The sequence below is a fragment of the Octopus bimaculoides genome, chromosome 5, assembly GCF_001194135.2.
Source record: "Octopus bimaculoides isolate UCB-OBI-ISO-001 chromosome 5, ASM119413v2, whole genome shotgun sequence".
NCBI lineage: Eukaryota > Metazoa > Mollusca > Cephalopoda > Octopoda > Octopodidae > Octopus > Octopus bimaculoides.
The window spans coordinates 98,408,743-98,418,671 of NC_068985.1; the positions used below are offsets into that span (position 1 = coordinate 98,408,743).

Genomic DNA, 9,929 nt, shown 5'->3' on the forward strand with positions numbered 1-9,929 from the left:
ATATATATTTATATATATATATATATGTGTGCATATATATTCTAATAGTGAACATTTTCTAATCCTAAAGCAGATATTTGAAAAAGAGAAATGACCATATTACTTACAAAAACTGAACAAAAATGAAAAAAAACAAAGGGAAAATCTAAAACTATCTGAAACTTAAGGAAAGGAAAATTAATTATTGTCGTCATAGTGATACGGAACAAACCATCGCAAGTTTCAGCATGAAGTAACAGTAGCTGTCAGTAAGATTTTACTTAAACTTTGATAAATTACTTTTTGATAACAATTGATTTTTTTCTACCACACACAGAGGCGGGTAGGTATCTACTTCTTTAAGGCTTTATTTCCTAAAGTGCAATACAAAACAATAGGCTATTTATTTCATATTCACACAAGGCTGGAAACATTGCATCTAGCAGATGAATGGGGCAGGTATTGAGTTCTATTGGATGGTGATGTGTTGTTTTGTAGACCTCTTTCTTACATATTTGCCAACCAAAATATAATCATAAGTTAAAACATGGATAGTGATAATTGTTTATTTATTTATTTATTTTTATTTTTTTACCAGAATTCTACAAAACAAGTCTCAGTTGAATAGAGAAGTAGATTCCATCAGTTGATCCCTCTTCTGAAAATCTGTGACCGTGTACTAAGTCTAAAAATAAAAATTCTCCTCCTCACCTCTTAATCACCACCATCATCTTAAAAGTTGTTATTATTATTATGATTATGATTATTATTATTATTATTATTATTATTATTATGTTACATTTTTATGAAACTCAATCAGATAGGTGCGGGAGTGGCTGTGTGGTAGCTTGTTTACTAACCACATGGTTCCGATAGCACATAAAAAGCACCATCTGAACATGGCCGATGCCATTGCTGCCTGACTGGCTCCTGTGCCAGTGGCATGTAAAAAGCACCCACTACACCCTTGGTGTGGTTGGCGTTAGGAAGGGCATCCAGCTGTAGAAACATTGCCAGATCAGATTGGAGCAGCCTGGTGCAGCCTCCTGGCTTGCCAGTCGCCAGTCAAACATCTAATCCATGCCAGCATGGAAAATGGATGTTAAATGATGATGATGATGATGATGATGATGATGATGTAAAGTCATGCTTGATGGAATTTAAATTCAGACATAAAGATTCTGCTCTACAACTACAACTACTTTCTATCATAAATGCAGGACCAGAAATTGGAAGGTAGTAAACAACCGATTATATCAACTCCAGTATTTGACTAGTACTTTATTTCCCCAACCACTGAAATATGGACGGCAAAGTTGACTTTGACAAGATTAGAACTCAAAATGTCAAGAGCCAAAATAAATGCATTTTGTCTGGTTCTCTAATAATTCTGTCCGCCGACAACAATGGTAAATCTTTCAAATTTTGCCTTAAGGCCAGCAATTACATCAGCTCCTAATACCTGACTGGTGCTTTATTTTAAGGAAGAAATATGACAAGGCATTTTCTCCCAGCATTCTAGTAATTCTGCCAATCAAAGATGATGCTAATCTTCAAAATATGGCAACAACTGAAAAAGTAATCGAGAAGAAAGATGTTATTATGGATAGTGAGTGAAGGAGAATAAAACAGTGTAGTGGTTAAGAGTGTGAGCTGCTAACCCCAAGATTCCAAGTTCAATTCCAGGCAGTGACCTGAATAATAATAATGATAATAATAATAATAATAATAATAATAATAATAAAACAACAACAACATTGAAAAATACCTTAGGAATTCCCCAATACACCTGATGAAGGCTGGAGGGTATATCAGCCAAAACATTGTGTCAACAACAAACAAGATGAGGACAAATATCCGTCAAATGTAAATAATGTAAATAACGTACATAATTCCTCATCTCTTAAATGTAGAACAGAAAGAAAAATGTTCTTTCATGCAAAGAGGAAAATATATTATCTGATGAATAATTGATGTCATTTATGGTTGAGGGCACTGTGTAATGTTGTGAGGAATGAGAAATTAATTTGCCATTATGACAGTGAATAATTGGTTTGCATGGATTCAGGAAGCAGAGCAGATGACGTATGTGAGATGAAAGTTGTATTCACATCAGATAAAATTAAGAAATAATCAATCTAACATTCCAGTTTCAACTTTTAGCTCTTAAAACTCACTTAATTGGATAAAATGTCTGATTTTCTGGAAGTCAAGTAATTAAATGGATACAGGAGAATGTTAATTATAATTATTAACTTTGGCACAAAACCACATTATTTTTTAAAACTTTTTGAGGAGAGTTTTATCTGAAACTCTTAGTTTTAGACTGATATTTATTTGATTGGCCCTAGAGTTATGAAAGAAAAAGATGACCTCAGTGGAATTTGAACTCAGAATGTAGAGTATGTAACTAAATACTATGACAGCTTGCAGCTACTATCACACCACCATTTTCTATGGCTGACAAGACTAATTTCTTTATTATGTATGAGTTTGGTTCTTGCTTTATCAATCACTTTAGAACAAAAGATAAGGTCAACCTTAGTTGGATTCAAGCTAAAAATAGTAAATATCGATTGTGCTCACCAACATCCTTTAAATGACGATCATTGTGATAACATAGGCAAAAGACTGTTCATTTTAGGTAATGTAACGATCAATTAGATCAGCCTACGTTCTTGACTAGTACATTATTTTGTTAAACTCAGCAGCATAGTTGGGGATAAGAGAGGAAAGTGGCCTGCCCAAAGCAATACTTTTAAAGGGGCTGCAATTTGGGGTTTCCTGTATAAGCCTGGGGACCCAGGGGTGGTCATAGTAACCAGACTGAAATAATTCCATCGCAATTATCTTTGATGCATTCAGAGTTTCCAGGACCATATTATTCAGTGTTATTTCTTGCATGTTGACTGGCCACCAAAATATATAATCATAGCTTCCACAATTGTTTTGAAACTCTTAGGCAAGTGCAATGACAGCTATGCTTCATTGACGAAGTCAGAATAAAGCCAAAACTTGTTCTACAACATCTTCCATACTTATCAGAAAAAACTGAAATATCATTTGTCATTGACTAATATTGATTTTGCATTCAGTCTTTCCATTTTCTTTTTTTTTTTTTTTTTTTTTTCACCTCATAATTATTCCTCGTTCAACTTTTTATTGCAGTAGTAAATATACTAAACACTAAATTTCCTACAAATTTCAAAGTGAACTTCTTTGTCTTTCAAGAGAAAATTCGTTAACTCTAGTGACTTTTCTATCATTATGGGTGTAACTTTTTAATTCATTAAAGATTTAGCTCTTTGGATCACTACATTAAGTATGTCTGCTCCAAATTAATTATGCTGAAATGGAGATTAGCAATTATTGAAAGAATAAAAATAAAATGAATAGGTGCATGATATTTTTAAACCGGTAGCTGAACAACTAGTTTACTCATCTACACTAAATAGTTGTTTTGGTGTGTCTTTATAAGGTGCTAATAAGTAGCTGCTAGTAAAAGATAACAATCTCAAATTAACATATCTTATGCAACCTATAGAAAAATGGGTTTAGCGACTGAGGTGATGTTATTAAATATCTTCACTCTCTCAAATCCTGATAAAACCTGATTTAGGTTAAGTTTATTTTATGAAGTAGCTATATAGATTGTTGACAAATCACTTTGATCTGTGTGAATTTATCAAGAAAAAACATCATGTTTGTTTTCTTTCTTCTCTCATAACAGTATCTGATTGCAATTTTCTGATTACAGCTTTCTCACACACACACATGCATGTGCATGTATATATATTATATATATAAATATATATATGTGTGTGTATGTATGTACACACACACACACACACACATACAGGGTGTGGACGGTATTTGAGGAAAGAATTATGGTTTTAAAAGAAATGTTTATATAATAACAGAAAAAACTGCATATTTATAAAAATAGCATAAATATAAAGCTAAATTATCAATTTAATAATTTCATTCAATAAAACCACCATTAACATCAATAACTGCCTCTACGAGGTGTCGAAATCATTTACAAGCTTGGATTAAGTGGTCTTTGTTCATATCAGGCATGACTCAAACTATGGTGGCTTTCAAAGACTTTTTGGTGCTACAGGGGTGTTCATTGATATTTTTTCAATGATGCTCCATACATAGTAGTCCAGTGGATTGAGATCTGGAGAATTAGGAGGCCAAATACTGGGGCAACGTGATCATGTAAATTGTCAGCTTCCATTCTTGTGTCATTTGAACCTTGTGTGATGGTGCAGAATTTTGTTGAAAGACATAAGGCCTTCCATTGCATACATTGTTGATCCAAGGCTTAACAAATTTATCCAGAACCTCAATATACACAGCAGCATTCACCCTAAGGCCTTGTGGAAAAAAGTGAGGAGGTATCACATGTCTTTCATTGCTAACAACGCCCCAAACCATGATACTTGCAGGAAATTGTGTGTGCATTACTCTTGGAACCTCAGAAGAGCCTGCACACAGCCATCTGTCATTTCTTCTGTTAGTTTTCTGGTCCTGGTCAAGGTTTTTCTCATCTGAGAAAAACCAAATCACACCATCTTTTGATGGATTTTTAAGTTTGCTCAAAAGTCCTTTGGATCTGATTAAATAGTTTTCTTTTGCTTTTTCTGACATGAATTGATCTCTCCTCATCACGTAAGATTTGTATCTGATGTCTTCATGTACAATATTTCTGATTGTTTTTTTCTGACACATGAAATCTTTTTGCAGTTGACCTCATTGATTTTCCTGGATTGTCTCCAATGTTTTGCTTAACTTCCTAAATAAACTCAGGTGTCCTGATACAATCAGAGCATTTAGAATGTTATTTTACATTTTGATACAGGTAATATGCTTCCATCATCTTTCTCTAACTCACACCGAATCTTATGGACAAAAGATCTTGCAACTTTCAGACAACGAGAATTTCTAAATCGCCATGCTTTGCTTCTAAAGCCACAATCACAGCATGCCTTTTCATTTCATTTGTAAGCATAGAATGTAGTGGGTGCTTTTACGTGCCACCGGCATGAAGGCCAGTCAGGCAGTACTGGCCTTCATGCCAGTGGCACGTAAAAGCACCCACTACACTCTCGGAGTGGTTGGTGTTAGGAAGGGCATCCAGCTGTAGAAACTCTGTCAAATCAGATTGGAACCTGGTGTAGCCATCTGGTTCACCAGTCTTCAGTCAAATTGTCCAACCCATGCTAGCATGGAAAGCGGATGTTAAATGATGATGATGAGGGCCTGTCATTGTTATTTTCTGAAATAGAAGTTCAATAAAAATTAGTGAAATAAAACAATGACTAAAAATGCATGTGTTCTCAAATACTGTCTGCCTCTTGTATACATGTATGAGTACACACACACACGTTATCAGACAGCTGCTCATAAATTAGAAAAGGCACACTCATTATGAATAATAGAACAGTTATAATTTCATAAGAGAGTCTATATATAAAAACTATTATTTAACTCCAGGACAGGTCTTGTTTCTGCAAGTCAAATTCATGACTTGTTTTGCCAACCAGGTTTACACGTGAGAAAGTAGTAGCTAAATAATATCACCTCAAAGGCACAATGAAGCTTTTGAATAAATCAAGACATGAATCAGACAACATGAACGAAATACTAATTTGTGATTACTATTTTCTTTGTTGTGGCTGAAATATCCTAACGAAACTCATTTACAAGATATAAAAAAAACTGATATGGATGTCTTTAATATAGAATTTGAAAAAGATACGTGTGCTGAATGCCACACATTCTGGCCAAGATATAATCCAGTCATATTAATTTTTACTGTGGGTGCTCAGAATACAACTGTACCTTGAAGAAGATCAAATAGATCATACAAAGAAAAAATATATTTATAACTTGGGGATGTATTATGTTTCAAAGAGTAGGAGTACAGTTCATTAAGGAAATGAATGAAGCTGAAACTTAGTAACGTGTGTGTGTGTGTGTGCGTCTCTTTCTCTCTTGCTTTCTAAGATGTTCATCTAGTTTAATTTATTTACCTCGCACTATTTCATGTTGGTTGTGTCCTTTCTATTAAGTACCGCCTGACTGGCTCTTGTGCCGGTGACACGTAAAAGCACCCACTACACTCTCGGAGTGGTTGGCATTAGGAAGGGCATCCAGCTGTAGAAACTCTGCCAGATCAGATTGGAGCCTGGTGCAGCCATCTGGTTCGCCAGTCCTCAGTCAAATCGTCCAATCCATGCCAGCATGGAAAGCGGACGTTAAACGACGATGATGATGATGAATGCATCTTCATCTTTATTTCTCAATTTCAAATTCAAATGCTTCATCCTATCAAAATATTATGCAGAAATGATTACCTCCCATACATTAACTGGCTGCTAGGGGACATCACATGGTCGTTAGCGTTGGCATTGCCATCATCATCATCATCATCATAATCATCATCGTTTAACGTCCGCTTTCCATGCTAACATGGGTTGGACGATTTGACTGAGAACTTGTGAACCAGATGGCTACACTAGGCTCCAATCTGATCTGGCAGAGTTTCTACAGCTGGACGCACTTCCTAACTCCAACCACTCCGAGAGTGTAGTGGTTGCTTTTTATGTGCCACCAGCATGAGGGCCAGTCAGGCAGTACTGGCGACGGCCACGCTCAAATGGTGTTTTTTATGTGCCAACTGCACAGTAGCCAGTCCAGCAGCACTGGCAATGACCTCACTCGCATGTTGTTTTTCATGTGCCACCGGCATATATATATATATATATATATAAAACATCATTTAATGGTGGCTTGTGTTGGATGGTTTGATAGGAGTTGGCCAAAATCCAGGATCCACACCAGGTTCCATTGTCTGTTTTGTCATGGTTTTTTACAGCTGGATGCCCTTCCTAACACCACTCACTTTACAGAGTGTACTACATGCTTTTTATGTGGTACCATCACCAGTGCTCCAGTACATTTTACACATGTATATACATATATACATAAATGTAAAAGACTTTTTCATTTTCCAGAGAATCAAACTAATACACCTGCTTGTTCATACACCTGTCTTCATCTTTTGTTTTTCTATAAATTTCAACTATATATATAAATACATATATATATGCAGGAGTGGCTGTGTGGTAAGTAGCTTGCTTACCAACCACATGGTCCTGGGTTCAGTCCCACTGCGTAGCACCTTGGGCAAGTGTCTTCTACTATAGCCCCGGGCCGACCAAAGCCTTGTGAGTGGATTTGGTAGATGGAAACTGAAAGAAGCCCGTTGAATATATATGTATATGTGTAAATATATATGTGTGTGTTTGTGTGTCTGTGTTTGTCCCCCCAACATCGCTTGACAACCGATGCTGGTGTGTTTACGTCCCTGTAACTTAGCGGTTCGGTAAAAGAGACCAATAGAATAAGTACTAGGCTTACAAAGAATAAGTCCTGGGGGCGATTTGCTCGACTAAAAGCGGTGCTCCAGTATGGCTGCAGTCAAATGACTGAAACAAGTAAAAGAGCATTTTTTGAGAAAAAAAAAGAAGAATGAAAGCTTGATAAAAAAGAAAATATTTATTTATATTTCAATATACATTAGAATATAATATTAGCTGATAAATATTTCTTACAGCTTCATATAATATATATATATATATATATATAAAATTTATAGTTGGAAAACAATTAATTAAAAGAACATGATTTTATAAGGGATATTTCAATGAAATCATAAATTATGTTGGCAATATATGTACTGTTAGCTTCATTTCTGTCATATTAATTAACAGTTTGGTTTTAAAAAAATCTCCAATTATTTTGAGATGTATTGTAAAATAATTGCACCCTCTGAATGAATTTATTTTGTTTATATATACAACATGGATTTTGTGAACCATAGCCACCCTGGTTAGAGGTTTCTAATAGGTTAATCACTGGTTCAATGTATTTCCATTTCTGAGAATGATAAGGGTATGTCTCTGCAATTTGGGCGGAATAAATGCAAAGTGTTTTTGTGACGCATTAATTTCTTGGCAATTTTGGTTATGTGTATGTCATTATGCATACGTATACACGTGATAAGCTTATGAATGTACTAGTACTAGTAGTGTGGTTGTAAGTTCTGGGAGCACCAGTTGTGTGAAACAGGTTCAATTTCTGCCCGAGCCATTTTACATCACATAATTGGAATTTCAGTAACTAGAGTGTGTGAGTGTGTGTGTGTGTGTGTGTATACACACACACACAAATATCTATATATATATATGTATGCATTTATATATCACTTATAAATACATACATACATATATATACATACATCATCATCGTTTAACGTCCGCTTTCCATGCTAGCATGGGTTGGACGATTTGACTGAGGACTGGTGCAACCGGATGGCTACACCAGGCTCCAATCTAATTTGGCAGAGTTTCTACAGCTGGATGCCCTTCCTAACACCAACCACTCATGTATGCATTTATATATCACTTATAAATACATATATACCTAGATATACATACACATATATACACACATATATATACATACACACACACATATATATATTTAGAGAGAGAAAGAGGGCAATAGGTAGACAGAAAATGGATACAGAAATATATATACTTGTATTTATTTATTTATATATACTAGGGTGAAATATATATATATATAAATACATATGCATTTACATATTTATACATGTACATATAAATGTGTAGACATGTATACAAATCTATCTATTTGTCTACACACACACATAACACTTAATCAAGGATATTAGTAGTTACCAGTTTGTCAGTAGTATGTGTGTGTGTATGTGTATAAGACATTTGTTTTATACAGGATGTTCAAAACGTCTCTCTGCTTACAAAATAAATATTTATAAGATGGTATAAGACTACAAAAGAATATATTAGACTTTACAAGACTTTAAGAAACTTTATAAGAGGTGTTGAAAGAGTCGTCCTTCATTTCCAATACATAAAATTTAATTTCTTTTTTTACTGCCATGTGAGCACTCCCTAGGCTGAGACTCCCTGCGGAGAGACATTTTGAACACCCTGCATATACTGATTGCTTTTAGAGTTGCATTTTCAGATGCTAGCATGGGTTAAATGAATGTAGTATTGGAGCATTGTTTTAACAGTCAGACGACAATCCTGTTGATAAACCTTACTTTGTTTTTCAAGGAGCCTGTAGAAAAAGAGGGGCAAAAAAACTTGGGAAGAAGTACTGAAAGCTGATTTCAGAAGGTTAAACCTGATGAAAGACATAACAATGAGCTAACAAGTGGCAAAAGGCTAAACTAGAGAAGATCCATCCAGTCCTTGGATGCATGGAAAAACAAGTGTAAATCATAATGATTTTTTTTTTTTTGTCATTCACTAGTAGTCTGTGACCATGACAGGATACTCCTTTCAATATGATTTACTGTCAATTATATTTACGCCAATTTTCTTGGAAATTACGTAATACTAAGTGGACAATCATATAAGGGGAGATAATTCAGTCAGACATGATATTTGTTCAAATCTACTGCTGACACCTGTTGATATTAAATTATACTACACGCACACACACACATTCATAATCATCACCACTATATCTTTTTCGTCTCATTTCCATGCTGATACGGGTTGGATTGTCTGAGTAAGCTGTTCCATGGATTGGATCAACTGGAACCTGCGTCATCGTAACCGACAGAGTGTCAGTATATAACTCCTACTAAAGTACCTCTTTCTTTCGTTTCTCCACTCACTCATATATATGTATGTGTACATTACAAATATATATATATATATATAAATACAAATAATAAATGAGTATATGCATATACACGTACATGTATGTACATACCTACATCTAACTGTGTATATAGATACATATCTGGGTACAGGACGTTGCAAACAAAACGTCGACAAAATAATAAACAGAGTGTATATATATATATATATATATAT

General features: G+C 34.8%; 1 protein-coding gene across 2 annotated transcripts in view; it reads right to left on the reverse strand.

Annotated features, from left to right (window-relative positions):
- LOC106883079 (TLC domain-containing protein 5) overlaps positions 1-9,929 on the reverse strand; it is a 49,623-nt gene that overhangs the window by 17,300 nt on the left and 22,394 nt on the right. The gene's annotated exons all lie outside the window — the stretch shown is intronic.